The sequence below is a fragment of the Mytilus galloprovincialis genome, chromosome 12, assembly GCF_965363235.1.
Source record: "Mytilus galloprovincialis chromosome 12, xbMytGall1.hap1.1, whole genome shotgun sequence".
Taxonomy (NCBI): Eukaryota; Metazoa; Mollusca; class Bivalvia; order Mytilida; family Mytilidae; genus Mytilus; species Mytilus galloprovincialis.
In genome coordinates this window covers 57,178,524-57,203,075 of record NC_134849.1, presented here as the reverse complement: position 1 = coordinate 57,203,075, position 24,552 = coordinate 57,178,524, and the positions used below count along the sequence as shown (strand labels likewise).

Genomic DNA, 24,552 nt, shown 5'->3' with positions numbered 1-24,552 from the left:
AAAACGAGTGTAAAGATTTTACCTATATCTACCGTAGCCATATTGGGATAATCGTAATTGCAGTTACTATTATCTCTTTAATACCAGTGATAATTTAAATATACTAATACAACAAACTAAGTTGGAGAAGGAACGAAAATCCGAAACAGTATCTTAAAAAAGAGAAAATAGTTCTACGTGTGTGTGTCTCGTTGGCGGACCCAGGTTGAGATCTAATATAAAAAAAAAATTGTTGCAATAAAGAATATGTAATAGTGACATTTTTAGTGGTCTTGTGATGTTTGTGAATATAATTTTATATATGTGTTTTATTTTATGAAATAAAAGTTACTAAAAAAATCTAAATAATTTATTGTGAAACCATTGCTATAAAAATAATAAAAGTCAGAACATAAATAATAAAAAGATAGCAGTTAAATCTTTTAATAAATTGTTTTAATCATTTAATTAAAGTGTTAGCATTTATTGTATAGAAACTGGTCTCTTTATATAATGTGAATTACCTTTACATTATTATGCAAATGAGTTTAGTCCGGGTAGATTTCCCGCTAGTCATGCACGCTTGGTTATTGTTTTCGTTTTACGGGTAGATAGTTATCTAGCTAGTTCGCTGCTGAAAGTTGACGGGGTTGGATGTTCTTTTGTATTGAAGATTTGTCCAAAGGCATGTGGTTGTTATAGTTGAAAATATCAGGTATGTTAGGATAATTTCTATTGTCGGGTTTCTGTATTTTTCGGTTTGATATAGTTCATTTAGCGCGCATTTGTCAAATTAGTTCTAGTAATGCGGGATTCGCTATTATTGTTAAACTAACACTTTATTGCATGCATGTTCCTTATTTTTACAGTGAATGCACATCCTTGACGCACAAGTATGAGTGGTCAGTGAGCCTAAAATCCATAATTTTGGTATGTGTATATTAATGTTTTATAAAAACATAATATTTTAGCGTGAGCGTATTTTCTCCATATTTCGGGTGAAATGTGTATGTTAATGTAGAAAATGTTTTCTATGTTCTATTTTTATTCTATTACATTGAAAAGTATTTACAAATTAAGAAGGATTGGCATTTAGACCGTTTTACGATAAATAAATACATACAGTTTAACATGAGCGTGAAGAAATAATTCATTGTTTACATACAGTGATTGCCGACACCTTTTTGTCGAGAATACTAAGATAATTATATTTTACTTAGTTTGATACATGTGTGCAAATTATAATTGCACGAGGAGGTATATTTTGTAGAGTTATATATAATAGTTTTCATGTGTATTACGTGATAACAGTAATATCGATCGTATGTACTTATTGATCATATTCACGGGAGTATTCGACTTGGTGTATTTTTAATGATAAAGTTCCGAGAACATTTTCGTAAAGTTAAAGTTATTTTCTTTTGATAGTTCATACAGATTAGGAAAAAATGAGAAATATAAATACTTTGTTTTATTGTGCATTGTGTTATGTAAATGCGTTTATATATGTTGAATATTATATTTATAATTTTAATACAGATATTGGCAGATAATTATAATTGTATTTATTATGTTTTGTAGGGCGTTTATTTCATTATATTGAATACGTCTGGTGCCAATAATAAAATTATCAACTTTTACTGGATTGGTTTTGTTAGCCACATGACACCCCGTTACAAATACACAAGAAGTAAACTTATCTTTAAAGGCCTTGCATGTTCTCGTTTCTCCAACTCAATCTAAAACTAGATTTAAATATAGTGACAGTGCAGTATTATAATTTAAGTACTAGTACTGCTTAAGTCGACACTATGGACCATATTGACCTATTTATTAATGATTCTTTCATTGTTGAAGACCCTCCAGCAACTATCAAGATGAAGAATGGGAATAAAAACTTTGACCATTGATCATTTGTATTTTTTCTATGCATTGACTTCGTGTGATATTAGGTCCCCTGCAAGTTTACTCCATATTCCTATATTTTCTGTTAAAGGGTCTGAACACGAATTAATGCAAGTCAGTTAACCCTTTAATGTGAAAGGTCATGTTGCAATACATTGATGTTTTTATATAGATGATTTGATACCGGGAAATTGATGATTCTACTTTAATTTAAACCATGTCAGCTGTCTAGACAATTATATCTACAAAAAAAAAAAAAAGAGCCAGTTCTGTATTCTTTAATATCAAGTTCAATTCTCCATGCAGAAACGACCATTTATTTTCTGTGTCCAGTAGCATCGTATATTCTTTCTAGCACAATGTCTGGACATCGGTGGACATGCAACATTGCAAAACCACGTTTACAAATGAAAATCAACATTCAGACTATAGCCATACAGAGAAAAAAATGAACAAAAGATAAACCCGAGACACAGAAGTACAAACAATAGACCATCAACTCTGAAAACTAAAAGTAAAACAGAAACATTGATCATGAAAAACATGCAGGGGCTACATGATGTCATTAGAGAGTGAAGATAACTTGCTTCTTGCAAGACACTTTCCGTGAAAACAATTTGATATGAAGGCAATCTTTTGTTTCATTTTTTTTTTTGAAATCTCCAACATGAGGCATTTGCCTCATTTGCCTCAATGTAGTTACGGCCCTGAATACATTATTGCTTTTTTTTTCAAATTATTTGATACCGGAAAATTTGTGACCTTACTTTAATTTAAACCATGTCAGCTATCTAGTTTTATCAACCAAAAGAAGCCAGTTGTGAATTCTTTAATATCAAATTCAATTCCCCATGCAGAAACGACCATTTTTCTTCTGTGTCTTGTTTATTCTTAAAAATATTTTCCTGCACAATATCTGGACTTCGGTGGGCATGCAACATTGGAAAACCACACGTTTACAAATGAAAATCAACACTCAGACTATTGTCATAAAGTAGGACAAAAAATGAGCAAAAGACAAACCTGGGACACAGAAGTTCAAACAATAGACCATCAACTCTGAAAACTAAAAGTAAGAAAGAAACATGGATCACGAAAGGGGCAACACCAGAGAATGAAGAGAACTTGCTTCTTGTTAAAACAATTTGATATTAAGACAATCTTTTGTTTCATTTTTTTTTTTAAATTTCTAACATGAGGCATTTGCCTCATTTGCCTCAATGTAGTTACGGCCCTGTAATTCGACGAGACTAGTGCATCATGTGCAAAGCTATAGATAGAACGGCGGACCAGTTTATACAGGTCTGAATAGCGTATATTCAGCATATGATTTCATTTGGATTACTTTGTGTGTGGACCTACTGTAAATCCTATGTAGACTCTAGAAAGTTCCGAACAGAATTATTTGCTGCGGAAAAATTTATTTTTTTTGGTCTTCACTTCCGGTGACGGTACTCTTCTTCAAGAAAGTAGTCAAAAAAAGTGACCGTTTGTCGTTTTGGGGAAGAAATCTTAGGAAAAGGTAGGAATATTTCATAAAATTGCTCAAAAAGGAAACAAAAAAAAACGCCATGAGACTAGAGAGAAAGTGAAAAAAGGGGGAAAAGATAAATTTGAAAATTGGCGGTAACGAAACTCTAACTGTTTCATCCCTTTCCGCCTGACTGGCATATTTTTATATTTATTCGCGCCATTGTGCATAAAGTGTGGAAAACATAGAAAACATTATGCAGATTGTGCATAAAATTGGAAGTAGTCAGTGGAATAGTAAGTTCCGTGATAAGAGACATTATATGACAGTTGAGTTTATAACAGACTGTAGGAAACTTACTGGAGAATATCATAGGTACTTGGGGACAGGACATTTTTTTTAGCCCTCCCCCTTTATTCTAAAATCCGTGATATGATATGATAAATATAATAAGGGGACGAAGTCGGATCTCCTGTAGTTGGTGATCGCAATACTGGTATATCAATTTTGTATCAGAATTGTATTCCAGTATTATACCAGTATTGGAGGTATTGTGGGTTTTTTTTTAAGGTTCATCATAACAAATGGACAAATATGGCCGTATTTTCACCTTAAAAACTACTCTGTGTACAGACTTACCTGTGCTGTTTGGAAAGTTTTAATGCCTAGCATCCACTAGATATATAAAAGTTAAATTCATTTTGTGTTAAAGAAAGATAAAAAAAATTTTGGTTTTTGCTGGGCATTTTTTTTCCTTTCTGCAGAAGGTGTAAAAATAAACAAACACCTGAATTACTTTGATACTGTCCACTCACTGACTCAGATGAACTCACCTGTAGTTGTGAAGATACCTCTTGTCCATGTCAATTAAGGACAAACAAAACATTACAAACCGGTTTTTTACCTGAGGGAGCATCTCATAGTTGTTCCACAACTTAGTTAATTTTCAGACCTTTTGCATGAAGGAAAAAAAATGCCCAGCAAAATCCAAAAGAGATTTTATCTTTCTAAAACACAAAATGCATTTAATTTTATTACATATCTAGTGGATGCCAGGCATTAAAAGTTTTCCAACTTCACAGGTAAGTTTGTAATTTTTGGCATGTAAATACAGCCATATTTGTCCGTTTGTTATGATGAACCTTAAATAAACAATACCTGAGACTATAGTAGTCACAGACAATACATATAGGTTATTAAGGTTCATCATAACAAATAGACAAATATGGCCGTATTTTCACCTCAAAAATTACTCTGTGTACAGACTTACCTTTGCTGTTTGGAAAGTTTTAAGGCCTAGCATCCACTAGATATATAAAAGTTAAATGCATTTTATGTTTAAGAAAGAAAACATCTTTCTTGGTTTTTGATGGGCCTTTTTTCCCCTTTCTGCAGAACTTGCCAGAAGGTGTAAAAATAAACAAACACCTGAATTTCTTTGATACTGTCCACTCACTGACTCAGATAAACTCTTTAACTCACCTGTAGTTGTGAAGATACCTCTTGTTCATGTCAATTAAGGACAATCAAAACAATACAAACCGGTCTTTTACCTGAGGGAGCATCTCAAAGTTGTACCACAACTTAGTTAATTTTGGTATCTGGTCCGTTCGTGCCCAATATACTTTCGCACCCTACACGTTCGCACCTCGCACGTTCGCACCCAAGGTCCGTTCGCACTCTACACGTTCGCGCCCAATTTTAATTCAAATTCCAGTTGAATAATTGGAAAATCATGATTGTTGTTTTTAATTGCTTTCGTGTAAATACTGAATGTATTTATAGCTTGGTATGTCAGAGTAAAAGATTGAAGATTTTAAATGAAAAACACAAAAGATAATTGTTTTTAACAGCTTGGTCCCTTTGATATGAAACAATGAAACAATAAAATATAGCAATACACTATTTATTATAACCAAAACATGATCAAACATGATAAAATTTATTTAACACACAAAAAAAAAAGTAGTCAGAAGGTCCGAGACCACAATTATTTCGTAGTGCATTTCTTTTAGAACATAAATGAAAATAAAAAAAATCCCACCTGCGCTTTCTCAAAGAAACTTTTACAGTGTGTTGTACTACTTTTGGGACAAATTATATCAAAATTATCGAAAACTTCATGGCCTCTAACTCAAAATATGGACAATTTTATCTTTAGGGCGTCTTGAAATCTTTTGACAGCTTCCGAAGTGCTATTTTTCAACCTTTTTCACCAGGACCAATTCACTACTTTCCTTTAAAATTCTGGACCCAAATTTTTTTACAGTGTAATTTCACCCCCCTACTTGCAATATGAGGCATTAAACATGGAGAAATAAATTTGGAAGGGGTATTAAAATTAATGGCAAGTAACCCACTGTCAACACTAGGGACTATATTTGTGAACAACGAAAATCAAGGGACGACAATTGTGGTCTCGGACCAAATGAATCTCACTCCATTTTGAAACAAGTCAATGAAACAAAGTTATAGCAATAAACTAACCAAAACATAATTAAGAGTTATTCAACACAAAATAAAACATTGACAGAATCCCACTTTATTTAGAAAGGAATATTATTTTTTTTAACAATACACTGTCCAAAACATAATTAAGATTTATTCAACACAATAAAAAATGCTGTCTCACTTTATTTTGAGACAACGAAAACAATTAAACTTATAAGAATACTACTTGCCAAAACTTGATTACAAAGTTATTAAACCCAAAACCAATTAAAATTGGGCGCGAACATGTAGGGTGCGAACAGACTTTGGGTGCGAACATGTAGGGTACGAACATGTAGGGTGCGAAAGTGAAAAGGGGGCGAACATGAGTGGGTGTGAACATGAATGGGCGCGAACGGACCCGGATTCGTTAATTTTCACACCTTATACATGAAGGAAAAAAAATGCCCATCAAAATCCAAAAGAGATTTTATCTTTCTGAAACACAAAATGCATTTAACTTTTATATATCCAGTGGATGCTAGACATTAAAACTTTTCCAACTTCACAGGTAAGTCTTTACTCAGAGTAGTTTTTGGCATGTAAATACAGCCAAATTTGTCCGTTTGTTATGATGAACCTTAATCTTTTATTCAAGGTGTCACATATATATGCATCACGATATAAACATATGACATGACAATTTTAAATGGAATGATTGTACATGTATGTTTAACTGATGATCAGGGGTGTGGAAATATTTGTTGTGGGCACTTGTCCCTGGGCAAGTAAAACTAAATTTTACTTGTCCGGAAAAAAAGTTACTTGCCCTGATGGTCCCAATAAATATTGAAGTATTTCATTGTTAGCTAATATATGATTCTAAGCACTTTTTTGCATCACAAACAAATGAAATCCATTTGTTTATATTGTGTAAAAATTTAGGAAAGGGGTTAACATCAATGGGACAGAAACCTAACAGCAAACCAATCAATGAGATAACATGCAGAGGACGATTTTGCATCAGTTTTTGCAGGCCTCTACAATAAATTTTTTTTCAACTTGTCCTTTAGGACAAGTACATACCAAAATTTACTTGTCCGAATGAAATTGTTACTTGTCCAAAAAAATTCCATTAAAAATAACCTTTTTACATTTTTAGTTGATTAAAGGAGCAAAACGTACAAAAAAATGTATTTAAACAATATAACAGAATTTGAGGTATTTCTTTTGAAACACTTTTCAAAAATATGAGTCAAGTACAACTGCGAAACTAGTCATGTCACAGGAATTAGGTTCTAGTTTTTATCAATGCTAGTCTCATCAGACTCTAAACATGAGGCACCATCTGATAGGCCTGTACACTCATTGGATTTGTATTCTGTTTTGATTTTTAAGTTGAAAAAAGTTTATTCAAATGCAATCAATAAAAAGAAGAAGATAAGCCATCATAAGGTCTGATTGCTAATAAGACAACTCTCTGCAAGAGACCAAATAACCCAGAAATTAACAACTATTGCAAGTATTGTTTTTATACGCCCGTCGTCTTTTAGACGGGACATATGGTATACCGTTGTCCGTCCGTCTGTCCGTCCGTCGTCCACACTTCGGACAATAACTCAAAAACACTTTCACCAATTTCCATGAAACTTAAGTGAATTGTTTATATCTATTGACGTAAGCTCCCTTTTCGTTTTTTTTTAATTTCAGATTTTAAGTTTTGGATTTGTGGGGCTTTATTCATAAAAAAGGGGGGATTTTCAACACTTCGGACAATAACTCAAAAAGGCTTTCACCAATGTCCATGAAACTTTGGTGAATTGTTTATATCTATTTATGTAAGCTCCCTTTCAATTTTTATAAATTTCAGATTTTAAGTTTTGGATTTATGGGGCTTTATTCATAAAAAAAAGGGGGATTTTCAACACTTCGGACAATAACTCAAAAAGGCTTTCACCAATGTCCATGAAACTTTGGTGAATTGTTTATATCTATTGATGTAAGCTCCCTTTCAATTTTTATAAATTTCAGATTTTACATTTCCGTGTTATGAATTTTTATGCTTAAAAAAGGGGGGATTTTCCAATTTTGGGACGATAACTAACACTTTCACAAAATTTTATGCAACTTTGATAAATTGTTTATATCTATTGACATAAGCTCCCTTTCCATTTTTATAAATTTTAGATTTTACGTTTTCTTAAGTAATGAATTTTTATACTTAAAAAAGGGGGATTTTATGAAACTTTGGTGAATATATTAATTTTAAGGAAATTTTACTGTTTTTGGTTATTATCTTGATTATTATTATAGATAGAAATAAACTGTAAACAGCAATAATGTTCAGCAAAGTAAGATTTACAAATAAGTCACATGACCGAAATGGTCAGATGACCTCTTTAGGAGTTATTGCCCTTTATAGTAAATTTTTAACCAATTTTCGTAAATCTTAGTAATCTTTTACAAAAATCTTCTCCTCTGAAACTTCTGGGCCAAATTAATCCAAACTTGACCACAATCATCTTTGGGGTATCTATTTTTATGCCCCACCTACGATAGTAGAGGGGCATTATGTTTTCTGGTCTGTGCGTCCGTTCGTCCGTCCGTTCGTTCGTCCGTTCGTCCGTCTGTCCCGCTTCAGGTTAAAGTTTTTGGTCGAGGTAGTTTTTGATGAAGTTGAAGTCCAATCGACTTCAAACTTGGTACACATGTTCCCTATGATATGATCTTTCTAATTTTAATGCCAAATTAGAGTTTTGACCCCAATTTTACGGTTCACTGATAGAAAATGATAGTGCAAATTTCAGGTTAAAGTTTTTGGCTTCAGGTTAAAGTTTTTGGTCAAGGTAGTTTTTGATGAAGTTGAAGTCCAATCAACTTGAAACTTAGTATACATGTGCCCTATGATATGATCTTTCTAATTTAAATGCCAAATTAGAGTTTTGACCCCAATTTTACGGTTCACTGAACATAGAAAATGATAGTGCAAATTTCAGGTTAAAGTTTTTGGCTTCAGGTTAAAGTTTTTGGTCAAGGTAGTTTTTGATGAAGTTGAAGTTCAATCAACTTGAAACTTAGTATACATGTGCCCTATGATATGATCTTTCTAATTTAAATGCCAAATTAGAGTTTTGACCCCAATTTTACGGTTCACTGAACATAGAAAATGATAGTGCAAATTTCAGGTTAAAGTTTTTGGTCGAGGTAGTTTTTGATGAAGTTGAAGTCCAATCAACTTGAAACTTAGTATACATGTGCCCTATGATATGATCTTTCTAATTTAAATGCCAAATTAGAGTTTTGACCCCAATTTTACGGTTCACTGAACATAGAAAATGATAGTGCAAATTTCTGGTTAAAGTTTTTGGCTTCAGGTTAAAGTTTTTGGTCAAGGTAGTTTTTGATGAAGTTGAAGTCCAATCAACTTGAAACTTAGTATACATGTGCCCTATGATATGATCTTTCTAATTTAAATGCCAAATTAGAGTTTTGACCCCAATTTTACGGTTCACTGAACATAGAAAATGATAGTGCAAATTTCAGGTTAAAGTTTTTGGCTTCAGGTTAAAGTTTTTGGTCAAGGTAGTTTTTGATGAAGTTGAAGTCCAATCAACTTGAAACTTAGTATACATGTGCCCTATGATATGATCTTTCTAATTTAAATGCCAAATTAGAGTTTTGACCCCAATTTTACGGTTCACTGAACATGGAAATTGATAGTGCAAATTTCAGGTTAAAGTTTTTGGTCAAGGTAGTTTTTGATAAAGTAGAAGTCCAATCAACTTGAAACTTAGTATACATGTTCCCTTTGATAAGATCATTCTAATTTTAATGCCAAATTAGAGAATTTATTCCAATTTCACAGTCCTTTAAACATAGAAAATGATAGTGTGAGTGGGGCATCCGTGTACTGTGGACACATTCTTGTTAAAAATGTGTCCGGTGACCCGGCCATCCAACCAATATGGCTGCCACGTCTAAAAATAGAACATAGGGGTAAAATGCAGTTTTTGGCTTAAAACTCAAAAACCAAAGCATTAAGAGCAAATCTGACATGGGTAAAATTGTTTATCAGGTCAAGATCTATCAGCCCTGAAATTTTCAGATGAATCGAACAACCATTGTTGGGTTGCTGCCCATGAATTGGTAATTTTAAGGAAATTTTGCAGTTTTTATGCCCCACCTACGATAGTAGAAGGGCATTATGTTTTCTGGTCTGTGTGTCTGTTTGTTCGTCCGTTCATTCGTTCGTCTGTCTGTCCCGCTTCAGGTTAAAGTTTTTGGTCAAGGTAGTTTTTGATGAAGTTGAAGTCCAATCGACTTAAAACTTAGTCAGGGATGATTCCAGGTGTTTTCAAATAGGTCCCTTGAACATCGAATTGGGAATTTTTATCCCAATTGGGATTTTTTTTATGCATAAAATCTAAGACGAAATCATATCATCATGATCATTTTCCTGTAAAAACGGAAATGTATATTAAGTTTAACCTCTACACTGATTTAAGAAGTTGTAACATTTTGAATAATTATGGATGAGCTACTGATTATGATATATATTATTCTGATCACATAGATATGATCACCAGATTACTTGAAAGTTATTGGATTGAGACTAGCATGACTAGGGAAGTTGTATTACATGAATATCAGTGCACATGATGCACTAGTCCAAATAAGTATGACGTCTTGAAAGGCTATTATATTTTTTTTTCTTTGACGCCTTACTTCAAAGTAACCTAGGCATATAACATATACATAAACATACATATATATCAGCTTACATTAATCTATGGCAAGCCGTTTTACTATTTAATCAAATGTCAAGTTTATTAGAGACCATAAAGTATATGAGATATCTTATAAATATCTTTTATAATTTACAAGATATCTTTTATAATTTACAAGACATCTTATATAGTTGATAAGACATCTCATATAGTTTCTAAGATATCTTGTATAGTTTATGGGATATCTTATAAAGAAAATTATATAAGGTATCTTATAAACTATATATTTTATAAGATATCTTATATACATGTACAAAAAAATGTACTTGATAAGATATCTCCTAAAGTTTTAAAGATCTCTTATGAATATATTTCAGATTAGATATCTTGTATAGTTTATAAGATATATTTAAGAGTTTATAAGATAGTTTATAAGATATCTTTAAGATATCTTGTATAGTTTATAAAGAAATTTATATAAGATATCTTATAAACTATATATTTTATAGATATCTCATATACTTTTAAATATATCTCCTATAGTTATTAATACATCTTATGAATATCTTTCATATAAGATATCTTATAAACAATACATTTAGTTTATAAAATATCTTATATAGTTAATAAAATATCTCATTTAGTTTATAAGATATCTCTTATATTTTATGAAATTATTTTAAAAATTGTAAATTTCAAAAACTTTATAAGATATCTTATATAATCTGTAAGATATTTCATATAATATCTTATAAACTATACAAGATATCTTAGATATCTTGAAATTTAATTAAATAGCAAAATGGCTTGCCATATAAACCAATGAAGAAAAAATCATACATTTGTTTTTTTTTTCAACAGGTCATCTTTATAAGTTTACCTTGATTAAAATGGATTTCAAATTGAACTGGTCCATTGTTGTATTCAGAAAGACAATTACAAAAGTTTATATACTTAATATATAAGATATTTAAAGCAATTGACCAGTGAACTTTAAAATTATTTAGAAAAAATGTAAATTTCATAAATAAATAAAAGAATATTTGAAATTAACTTAAAACTATTTATGCATGCGCCGGAAAGTAATTCCCAAAAAGTTGATGGTATTCTAAAGAAGAAGAAAGGATCATTTTCATAACTTTTGAAAAAGTTCCATATTAAATGGTGACATATCATATTTCATGAATGGTCTAATCATCAACATTATTATTCAAAATGCTCAAACTTTTATCTTTTGATGAAATAGAGCCAAATATAAAATAATTTACTGGTATCTTCATCAAATTATATAACCATGCAGCTCTTCTGGGCGATCTGCTTTTACGAGATCGGCACCCATTAAAATGGATTCATCAATATTATATCAAAATTTGAATTTGCTCTTAGCCGAGGTCTGCTTTCACAACAATTTTGACAAACATGTTTTTGATTAACCTTTTACGAGATCAAATAATCCAATAACATTTTAATCAATTGAATCTGGCTGCTAAAATTGTTACCAAATGTTGACATAATCATAGATATCTATGACAGAATCAAATCTTCCACTAAAGTCAAAATATAGGACACTGTAAACATCTATACTTTGCATATATTTTTCAACCTATAACGAATAAAGTCCTAAACTTTTCTGGAAAACAGATTTTTATTTTATTTTCACGAATTAGGAATTTATATTCACAAATATTTTTTTGGGGCCGCTGGCAAATTTAAGGGCCGCTAGGCGGCCCTAAACTATATAGTGGAATCATCCCTGTTAGTAAACATGTTCCCTATGATATGATCTTTTTAATTTTAATGCCAAATTAGAGGGTTTACCCCAATTTCACGGTCCACTGAACATAGAAAATGATAGTGCGAGTGGGGCATTCGTGTACTGGGGACACATTCTTGTTGGTTATTATCTTGAATACTATTATAGATAGAGATAAACTGTAAACAGCAATAATGTTCAGCAAAGTAAGATCTACAAATAAGTCAACATGATCAAAATGGTTAGTTGACCCCTTAAGGAGTTATTGCCCTTTATAGTAATTTTTTACCAATTTTTCGTACATTTTGTAGTCTTTTACGAAAATCTTCTCTGAAACTACTAGACCAAATTTTACCAAACTTAGCCACAATCATCATTGGAGTATCTAGTTTACAAATGTGTCCATTGACCCGGCCAACCAACCAAGATGGCCGCCATGGCTAAAAATAGAACATAGGGGTAAAATGTAGATTTTGGCTTATAACTCTGAAACCAAAGCATTTATAGCAAATCTGAAAGTGGTTAAATTGTTTATCTAGTCAATATTTATCTGCTCTGAAATTTTCAGAGGAATTGGACAATGGGTTGTTGGGTTGCTGCCCCACAATTGGTAATTTTTAAAGAAATTTTGCTGTTTTTATACGACCGCAAAAATTAAAAAAAATTTTGGTCGTATATTGGTATCACGTTGGCGTCGTCGTCTGCGTCGTCGTCGTCGTCCGAATACTTTTAGTTTTTCGCACTCTAACTTTAGTAAAAGTAAATAGAAATCTATGAAATTTTGACACAAGGTTTATGACCACTAAAGAAAGGTTGGGATTGATTTTGGGAGTTGAGGTTCCAACATTTTAGGAATTAGGGGCCAAAAAAGGGCCCAAATAAGCATTATTCTTGGTTTTCGCACAATAACTTTAGTATAAGTAAATAGAAATCAATGAAATTTAAACACAATGTTTATGACCACAAAAGGAAGGTTGGTATTGATTTTGGGAGTTGAGGTCCCAACAGTTTAGGAATTACGGGCCAAAAAGGGACCCAAATAAGCATTTTTCTTGGTTTTCGCACCATAACTTTATTATAAGTAAATAGAAATGTATGAAATTTAAACACAAGGTTTATGACCATAAAAGGAAGGTTGGTATTGATTTTGGGAGTTTTGGTCCCAACAGTTTAGGAATAAAGGGCCCAAAGGGTCCAAAATTAAACTTTGTTTGATTTCATTAAAAATTGAATAATTGGGGTTCTTTGATATGCCGAATTTAACTGTGTATGTAGATTCTTAATTTTTGGTCCCGTTTTCAAATTGGTCTACATTAAGGTCCAAAGGGTCCAAAATTAAACTTAGTTTGATTTTAACAAAAATTGAATCCTTGGGGTTCTTTGATATGCTGAATCTAAAAATGTACTTAGATTTTTGATTATTGGCCCAGTTTTCAAGTTGGTCCAAATCGGGGTCCAAAATTAAACTTTGTTTGATTTCATCAAAAATTGAATAATTGGGGTTCTTTGATATGCCAAATCTAACTGTGTATGTAGATTCTTAATTGTTGGTCCCGTTTTAAAATTGGTCTACATTAAAGTCCAAAGGGTCCAAAATTAAACTAAGTTTGATTTTAACAAAAATTGAATTCTTGGGCCTCTTTGATATGCTGAATCTAAACATGTACTTAGATTTTTGATTATGGGCCCAGTTTTCAAGTTGGTCCAAATCAGGATCCAAAATTATTATATTAAGTATTGTGCAATAGCAAGAAATTTTCAATTGCACAGTATTCAGCAATAGCAAGAAATCTTCAATTGCACAGTATCAATATATTGTGCAATAGCAAGAAATCTTCAATTGCACAGTATTGTGCAATAGCAAATATTTTCAATTGCACAGTATTGCACAATAGCAAGAAATATCTAACTGCACAATATTGTGCAATAGCAAGAAATTCCAATTGGATTTCAATTGGAGTTATCTTTCTTTGTCCAGAATAGTAGTTGAATCAACTTAAATCATTGTTTTATACAATATACAATGTATATTCACTTTTACTACCAACTGATAGATTAAAACAATCTTTACCATTCAGTAATAACAAGCACTTTTTTTACATTTTAATATTTTATGATGTATTTAAATGAGTAGTTATTGTTGCAAACTTCATTAGAAATTTGAATTGAGATCAGTTTTGAAATAAGGGAAAGGGGGATGTGAAAAAAAATTGGGGGGTCAATTTTTTTCATTTCAGATTTCATAAATAAAAAGAAAATTTCTTCAAACATTTTTTTGAGAGGATTAATATTCAACAGCATAGTGAATTGCTCAAAGGCAAAATTTGTTGTTTAAGTTCATTAGACCACATTCATTCTGTGTCAGAAACCTATGCTGTGTCAACTATTTAATCACAATCCAAATTTAGAGCTGAATCCAGCTTGAATGTTGTGTCCATACTTGCCCCAACCGTTCAGGGTTCAACCTCTGCGGTCGTATAATGCTGCGCTTCGCAGAAGCAACTGGTTGGTCATTATCTTGAATATTATTATAGATAAAGATAAACTGTAAACAGCAAAAATGATCAGCAAAGTAAGATCTACAAATAAGTTAATATGACCAAAATTGTCAATGGACCCCTTAAGGGGTTATTGTCCTTTAATGACAATTTTTCACAATTTGTACATCACATTTGCTAACTTTAAAAAATCTTCTCCTCTGAAACTACTGAATGGATTTGGATGAAACTTACCATGATTGTTCCTTAGATTATCCTGCACAAAGTGTGTGCTTTGATTTTTGATCCGTCAAAAAACATGGCCGCTGTTACTTAAAATAGAACATAGGGGTCAAATGCAGTTTTTGGCTTATATCTCAAAAACGAAAGCATTTAGAGCAAATCTGACAGGGTAAAAATGTTCATTAGGTCAAGATCTATCAGCCCTGAAATTTTCAGATGAATCGAACAAACCATTGTTGGGTTGCTGCCACTTAATTGGTAATTTTAAGGAAATTTTGCAGTTTTTGGTCATTATCTTGAATATTATTATAGATAAAGATAAACTGTAAACAGCAAAAATGATCAGCAAAGTAAGATCTACAAATAAGTTAATAAGACCAAAATTGTCAATTGACCCCTTAAGGGGTTATTGTCCTTTAATGACAATTTTTCACAATTTGTTCATCATATTTGCTAACTTTAAAAAATCTTCTCCTCTAAAACTACTAAACCAAATTCAACCAAACTTCAACTGAATGATCAGTAGGGTGTATAAAATAAAGTTTGTGCTTTATTTTTTATTTCGTCAAAAAACATGGCCGTCATGGCTAAAAATAGAAAAAGGGTAAAATGCAGTTTTTGGCTTATATCTCAAAAACTCCAGCATTTAGAGCAAATAAGACAAGAAGTTAAAGTATTTATTAGGTCAAGGTCTACCTGTCCTGAAATTTTCAGCCGAATTGGGTAACTGGTTTTTCAGGTATAATGCCCTTGAATTGATGATTTTAAAGAAATTTTGCAGTTTTTGGTTATTATCTTGAATATTATTATAGATACAGATAAACTGTTAATAGCAAAAATGTTAAGCAAAGTAAGATCTACAAATAAGTCAATTTGACCAAAATTGTCAATTGACCCCTTAAGGAGTTATTGCCCTTTAAAGACTTTTTTCACAATTTGTTCATCATGTTGACTTACTTAAAAAAAATCTTCTTTGAAACTGCTGTATCAATTTCAGCCAAACTTAGGCTAAATGAGTTTCAGAGTATCTAGTATAAATTTTATATTTCATTTCCTTGTATGTCAGAAACATAGCTCCTATGGCTAAAATAGAACATAGGAGAAAATGATTTTTTTTTTGCTTTTGAAGAAAATAGGACGATTCAAAGAACATTTAAATAAATTGAAAAGCCAAAATAATCATTGATGAGAGATTTAACCAAAAAATTTAAGGTGAGCGATTCAGGCTCTTGAGAGCCTCTTGTTGGTCATTATCTTGAATATCATTATAGATAAAGATAAACTGTAAACAGCAAAAATGATCATCAAAGTAAGATCTACAAATAAGTTAATATGACCAAAATTGTCAATTGACCCCTTAAGGGGTTATTGTCCTTTAATGACAATTTTTCACAATTTGTTCATCATATTTGCTAACTTTAAAAAATCTTCTCCTCTAAAACTACTCAACCAAATTCAACCAAACTTCATTTGAATGATCAGTAGGGTGTATAAAATAAAGTTTGTGTTTTATTTTCTATTTCGTCAAAAAACATGGCCGAAGGCATTGTTTACCAGGTGAGCGATTCAGGCTCTTGAGAGCCTCTTGTTTTATTTTATATTCTGATGTATTTTTACAAGCAGAATCCACATGTAAAATTTAAAAAAAATCCATTGAGTAGTTATATTACGTACACTTAGCCTTAAAAAAATGTTGCTATCATAACAAAATTGACAGACATTTTGACGGAAAATTCTTATGTTAGCAACACAAAAAATTCTGATATTTTCAGTATTTTCAAGGTTTGGATGTATATCTTGATTTAATATGAAAGGCAATATAGGATTTAACACATTTTTTCTAGAGGTTATTGATGTGTAAACCGGGGCGATTAACTCACAAACTGAATTAAAGTCCGAAGGACTTTTATGTCAAGTTTGTGAGTTAGAGACCCGGTTTACACATCAATAACCTCTAGAAAAAATATGTTTAATCCTTATAATTCTTCAGCCAAACATACCCGATTATTAATTTACATTATTACTTTGATGGCTACTATATGTACCATCAGAAGCACAATGGCATGTATTAACTAAGGAGTACGCCGCCATCTAGACTTTCTAAAAAACTTAAATGTTCGATAAATGCAACAGAATCTAAAATGAACTAGCACCTACCTCAAAAACTTCATTTTAATTCGATACTATCCGAATTTGAAGCGTACAAGTAACGAAATAATCTTCCGTCTGAAAGTTTTCAATCGTATGACGTCGTGTTTTGCCATGACGTAAATTCGCCAAATCATTCGTGAAATTTCCCAGAATTTGATTTAAATTTTATTTTTATACATTTTCGAAGCTGTAGTGCATTTATTTTATTTCTTTTTTTTTTGTTATATATGCATTAAAATATAAACAACTGTTATGCAATTGTTTTATAATCTCAACTTGCTGAAAATCCCAGTATCCCTGCAAGAATGTGAATTGCGCATGAATAGATTACAAAAGTAGTTTCGGAAACATGGTTTATCGAAGTGTAAACCAAGAGAAAAATTCTACTTGACCAATCCAATTCAAGTATTTATAGATATGCAAATGATATAAGAATTATATTGGAATAAAGCATTTCTGAACATCTGCACCAATAAAAAAGGAATTGGAATAACTTTAAAAAAGGATTATCTTGGAGTTGCTAACATAAGATTTGACAGACATGAACAATGCTGCTAACATATGATTTGACAGAAATTAAGTTGTTGCTAACATAAGAATTGACAGACTATTTTGTTGCTAACATAACATTTGACAGATTTTTTTGTTGCTAATATAATATTTGACAGACTTTTTTGTTGCTAACATAAGATTTGACGGACATTATTGTTGCTAACATAAAATTTGACAGACTAAATAGTGTTGCTAACATAAGATATTGACGGACTTGTTGCTAACATAAGATTGTGCTAACATAAATAAATTTGACGGACAATGTATATTTGAGATTTTTAACCAACATTGGATATCTTATCCTAGTTGAAAGTCATATTAAGAACTCCTGCAAAATACTGCTGCCTGAAATTTAAAAAGATTTCAACCCAGGACAGATAACTCTAATTTGTAGCACATCCAAATGTTGCTAACATAAAATGACAAGTTTGACAGAAATTCTGTTAGCAACAGATTTGATAAAACTATTGATTAAATAAAGTAAATTGAAAGATCCAAAATGTGTATGTTTAATGTACATTATGAAATACAATTTAAACAGGCTTATATAAGTACCTACAATGATGTGGCAAGATTTTATGAACCTGTTGCTATCATAACATTTATTGACAGACGAGCATCTAATAAGTAAGGTATTTGAATTTGAAAAAAATATATATCACAGATGTTTTTAACAAAATAAAAGCCAAAGTTTTGGAAACAGGGATGTTTGAATAATCAGACTACACTAATAAAAACCATTATACCAGTGTCAACTTAAAGTATCGTAAAACATATAAACCTTGTGTCAAAATATGGGAAGTAATTTCGGTCAAACATTTCACATTTTTAGCTCACCTGGCCCAAAGGGCCACGTGAGCTTTTCTCATCACTTGGCGTCCGTCGTCCGTCGTCGTTAACTTTTACAAAAATCTTCTCTTCTGAAACTGCTGGGCCAAATTTAACCAAACATGGCCAAAATCATTATTAGGGTGTCTAGTTTAAAAATTGTGTCCAGTGACCCGGCCAACCAACCAAGATGGCCGCCATGGCTAAAAATAGAACATAGGGGTAAAATGCAGTTTTTGGCTTATAACTCAAAAACCAAAGCATTTAGAGCAAATCTGACAGGGTAATATTGTTTATCAGGTCAAGATCTATCTGCCCTGAAATTTTCAGATGAATCGGACATTTCATTGTTGGGTTGCTGCCCCTGAAATGGTAATTTTAAGGAAATTTTGCTGTTTTTGGTTATTATCTTGATTATTATTATAGATAGAGATAAACTGTCACCTCACCTCACCTATCCTCTTCATGCCGGTCGGCATTTAAGGCCCTGATACATTGTTTCCATCTCACACGGTCTTTAGCTACTGTTCTTGCTGAAGCCCAGCTGTTCCATCCAAGTGATGTTCGTTCTGTCTCTACAGTCCGTCTCCAGGTGGTTTTGGGACGTCCAACTTTCCTTTTCCCCTCTGGTTTCCATGTCAGTGCAACTGAACATATACTGTTGGCATCCATCCTAAGTACATGGCCAATCCATCTCCAACGCCATTCTATAACATCATCGCTTAGCTTCTTTGTTCCAGCTCTTATGTGGAGGTTTTCATTTGAAATTGTATTGGGCCATCTTATTTTCAATATCTGTCTGAGACATCTATTTTGAAAGGTGTTTAATTTCTTTTTGTCTTGTTCAGTTGTTTTCCAGGTTTCACATCCATACAGTAGGACTGATATTACTAAGCTGTTAAATAGTCTGACCTTTGTTTTAAAAGACAGTACCGATGATCTCCATATTTTTCTTAACCTGCTGAATTGGCCTTTAGCTTTCTTGAACCTGTTGTCCATATCATTGTCACAGCCACCTTTTGTTGTAACTATTCCCCCTAGGTAAGTGAAGGTATCGACATCCTCTAGGTCTTTCTCATTTAATTTCACCGGGTTGTTATTCGTGGTATTCATCCGCATTACTTTTGTTTTGGATGCGTTTATCTTTAATCCTATTTTGCTGGCATTTTCTTGAAGTTTACTTGTTTTTAACTGTATATGTTGGAATTTGGAAGATAGTAATGCTAGGTCATCCGCAAAATCAAGGTCCTCTAGTTTGGTGGTAAATTTCCATCTAATTCCTGTTTCATGGTCTTTTATTGTTTGCTTCATGACATAGTCAATGGCTATCAGAAATAAGAAGCCAGACATCACGCATCCTTGTTTTACTCCTGTTTTTACTTTGAACCAATCTGATTGTATTCCTTCATCTAGTACTGCACACTCAAATGAATCGTAAAAGAGTTTTATTACTGTGATGAGTTTGGCTGGGATGCGATAAGCTTTTAAGATGGACCATAAGCTTTCCCGGTGTATGGAATCAAACGCCTTTTCAAAGTCTACAAAGTTGATGTATAAAGGAGCATTCCATTCAGAACATTGTTCTATGATGTTTCTTAAAGCAAATAGTTGTTCAGTGGTGCTTTTTCCCCTTCTGAAGCCAGCTTGCTCTTGTCTTAGCTCTTCATCTATACCTTCTTGTATTCTTTGGATGATTATCTTAGTGAATACCTTACTTGGCACAGAGAGTAGTGTTATGCCTCTGTAGTTGTCGCAACATGTCCGGTCTCCTTTCTTTACAATTTTAACAATAAGACCTTTATTCCACTCCTTTGGTATTTCATTTCCAATCCATATCATATTGTAGAGCTTTAGCAAATACTTGGTGGTTGTTATTGTATCTGCTTTAAGTATTTCCGCTGTTATGCCATCTATGCCTCCTGACTTCCCATTTTTTAATTGTTTCAAGGCTTTTGTAATTTCCTCTTTTCTGATTGGGCCAGTATCAATCTCTCTTTCCTCGATTTCATAGTCTAAATTGATGTTAAGTGCTATTTCTGGTTCAGGCCTATTCAAGACTTCTTGAAAGTGTTCTTTCCATCTTTTAAGTTTTTCTTCATGGGTTGATAATAAATTTCCAGACTTGTCTTTGATGACTTGAGGTGGTTTCTGTTTTTCATTGCAAATTGTTCTAGTAACCTCATATACTGTTTTCATCATACCATTGCTTGCTGCTTTTTCTGCTTCTTCAATTAAGTTGTCTGTCCATTGCCTTTTGTCATTTCTCATACTTTTCTTTACCTCCTTGTCTTTGTCGCTATACTTGGCATTTAAACTGTTCTTGACTTGCGTATCCACACGCCGATGGGCCTACACACTGCATCTCTGGAGCCCTTGCTGCTCCGAGATCCTCTACAATAATGCCTAGGATGCTAGATCCTAGTTACCATGTGCTGTCGCGAGGAGGCATTGTAGAAGTCTTGAATAGTGTAGAGGCTATGTACTGGCAGAAAGACTTACGCACTCGGCTTTCTGATCTACTGTTGTTTGTTCTTTCCTTTAGTTGTCTTCTCTCGTCTACAAGTTTCCATGACTCATTGGTGATCCAGGGCTTATGCCCACGCTCTTTGAAACCTAAGGTTTTAGTTGCTGTTTCTTTATAGCATTTTGTTACTCCTTCCCAGAATGTTTCTATGTCCTCTAGTTCGTCTAAGAGTTGGAACCTGTTCTTAAGCTCGATTGAAAATGCTTTTCTTACTTCTGGACGTTGCAGTTTGGTGGTATCAAATCTCTTCCTTGTAGCATCCATTACTATTTTATGTCTTTTAAGTTTGATTCTTAATTTGCATTTGAGGAGTTCGTGATCGCTGCCAATGTCTGCTCCTCTCATTGCTCTTGTGTCCAGTATTGATGTTCTGTGTTGTCTAGTAACAAGGATATGGTCTATTTGATTTTCTGTTTTCTTGTTTGGTGATATCCATGTTACTTTGTGTTTGTCTTTATGTGGAAAGATAGTGCCAGTAATAACTAAGTTGTTCCTTTGACAAATATCAAGGAGGTTTTCTCCATTTTCGTTTTTTCTTCCTATTCCATGCCTTCCCATGATGTTCTCATGACCTTCATTGTTTATTCCAACCTTTGCATTAAAGTCTCCCATTACTAAGAGGATGTCATGTTTAGGTGTTCCTGCTATGACTCTATCTAGCTGTTCTATAAAGCTTTCTTTTGTTTCATCTGTAGCATCGTTGGTTGGTGCATATACAGTGATGACACTTATTTTGATGGTTGTTGTGTGAAATCTGGCATACATTAATCTCTCAGTGATTGGCTTCCATTCAATCAGTGCCTTTTTTGCTCGGTTTGACAGCATCATTCCAACTCCTGCCTGATGTAATCCATCATTCCTGCCCGAATATAATAAGACTTTACCATTTTGAAGTGTAAGCTTTCCACTGTCTAGCCATCTGACTTCATTTAAGGCCAATATTTCTATGTTGTATCTGTCCATTTCCCTTTCAACTTCTGCAGTTTTACCTGTGGCATACATAGTTCTTACATTCCAACTGCCTAGAAGTATATTATCTTTTGGTGTACACAAGGGTGTCAGCTTGTGGACTTCCCGTGGGCTTTCATCCACCAGCGTCATGTCCCTTAAACCATGTTGTGCAGCAGAGGTGTTATCCTCATGCTGATTTCTTAATGTATCTTGGGTTTCCGTAATCATCAATTTTTTACTCTGTCTGGTGATTAGCCATACGAGAAACCTACTACCTGTAGGATGGAGTTTTGTTGTCTAGGTTTTCCTTCCCATAGACGATTGCCTACCATGGCTGACGAGTTCAATCTTCCCGGCTTTTCTTTCTGGGTCTGCTCCCATAGCCTTTGAATTTCCCAAAACTAACCACAAGGCAGTGGTACTATTTACCCATAGTTGGGACAAGGTTGATGAGTGCAAGGGCGTATCCACACGCCGATGGGCCTACACACTGCATCTCTGGAGCCCTTGCTGCTCCGAGATCCTCTACAATAATGCCTAGGATGCTAGATCCTAGTTACCATGTGCTGTCGCGAGGAGGCATTGTAGAAGTCTTGAATAGTGTAGAGGCTATGTACTGGCAGAAAGACTTACGCACTCGGCTTTCTGTTCACCTGCAATGCAGGCTAGCCAGCGGTGATAGAGAGCCTATGGCACTAACCACACTAGACGCATACACTCTGTGGTACAGACCACCAGCACACGAGATAAACTGTAAACAGCAAAAATGTTCAGAAAAGTAAGATCTACAAATAAGTCAACAGGACCAAAATTATCTGTTGACCCCTTTAGGAGTTATTGCCCTTTATAGTCAATTTTTAACCATTTTTCGTAAATCATAGATATCTTTTACAAAAATCTTCTCCTCTGAAACTACTGGGCCAAATTAAACCAAACTTGGCCACAATCATCATTGGGGTATCTAGTTTAAAAATTGTGTCCGGTGACCCGGCCAACCAACCAAGATGGCTGCCATGGCTAAAAATAGAACATAGAGGTAAAATGCAGTTGTTGGCTTATCACTCAAAAACCAAAGCATTTAGAGCAAATCTGACAGGGTTAAAATTGTTTATCAGGTCAAGATCTATCTGTCCTGAAATTTTGAGATTAATTGGACGACCCGTTGATAGGTTGCTGGCCCTGAATTGGTAATTTTAAGGAAATTTTGCTGTTTTTAGCTCACCTGGCCGAAAGGCCAAGTGAGCTTTTCTCATCACTTGGCGTCCGTCGTCGTCCGTCGTCGTCCTGCGTTAACTTTTACAAAAATCTTCTCCTCTGAAACTACTGGGCCAAATTTAACCAAACTTGGCCACAATCATCATTAGGGTATCTAGTTTAAAAAATGTGTCTGTGCCCCACCCAACCAACCAAAATGGCCGCCATGGCTAAAAATAGAACATAGGGGTAAAATGCAGTTTTTGGCTTATAACTCAAAAACCAAAGCATTTAGAGCAAATCTGACAGGGTAATATTGTTCATCAGGTCAAGATCTATCTGCCCTGAAATTTTCAGATGAATCGGACATTTCATTGTTGGGTTGCTGCCCCTGAAATGGTAATTTTAAGGAAATTTTGCTGTTTTTGGTTATTATCTTGAATATTATTATAGATAGAGATAAACTGTAAACAGCAATAATGTTCAGCAAAGTAAGATCTACAAATAAGTCAACATGACCAAAATGGTCAGTTGACCACTTTAGGAGTTATTGCCCTTTATAGTCAATTTTTAACCATTTTTCGTAAATCTTAGTAATCTTTTAGAAAAATCTTCTCCTCTGAAACTACTGGGCCAAATTTAACCAAACTTGGCCATAATCATCATTTGGGTAAAAATGGAACATAGGGGTAAAATGCAGTTTTGGGCTTATAACTCAAAAACCAAAGCATTTAGAGCAAATCTGACAGCGGTAAAATTGTTCATCAGGTCAAGATCTATCTGCCCTGGAATTTTCAGATGAATCGGATAATCCGTTGTTGGGTTGCTGCCCCTGAAATGGTAATTTTAAGGAAATTTTGCTGTTTTTGGTTATTATCTTGAATATTATTATAGATAGAGATAAACTGTAAACAGCAATAATGTTCAGCAAAGTAAGATCTACAAATAAGTCAACATGACCAAAATGGTCAGTTGACCACTTTAGGAGTTATTGCCCTTTATAGTCAATTGTTAACCATTTTTCGTAAATCTTAGTAATCTTTTAGAAAAATCTTCTCCTCTGAAACTACTGGGCCAAATTTAACCAAACTTAGCCATAATCATCATTGGGGTATGTAGTTAAAAAAATGTGTCCGGTAACTTGGCAAACAAACCAAGATGGCCGCCATGGCTAAAAATAGAACATGGGGGTAAAATGCAGTTTTTGGCTTATAACTCAAAAACCAAAGCATTAAGAGCAAATCTGACAGGAAGTAAAATTGTTGATCAGGTCACGATCTATCTGCCCTGGAATTTTCAGATGAATCGGATAATCGGTTGTTAGGTTGCTGCCCCTGAATTGGTAATTTTGAGGAAATTTTGCTGTT

The 24,552-nt window shown here is 33.3% G+C and overlaps 1 protein-coding gene and 1 long non-coding RNA gene across 5 annotated transcripts in view; both read left to right on the top strand.

The window, feature by feature from the left end:
• The first annotated feature begins 245 nt into the window (after positions 1-245).
• LOC143055585 (uncharacterized) lies at positions 246-1,619 on the top strand. The gene is made up of 2 exons (XR_012972095.1): positions 246-909; positions 1,561-1,619. It is a non-coding gene; the product is annotated as an uncharacterized LOC143055585 (long non-coding RNA).
• Positions 1,620-3,315: 1,696 nt separating this feature from the next.
• LOC143054336 (uncharacterized) overlaps positions 3,316-24,552 on the top strand; it is a 55,408-nt gene continuing 34,171 nt past the window's right edge. For 2 of the 4 annotated variants that reach the window (XM_076227319.1, XM_076227316.1), the window contains exon 1: positions 3,316-3,406. The gene's annotated coding sequence lies outside the window, so the exon portion shown is untranslated. Of the gene's footprint in view, positions 3,407-3,578; positions 3,731-24,552 lie in introns of those variants that run through there. The other 2 variants (XM_076227317.1, XM_076227318.1) reach the window with 2 other exon arrangements.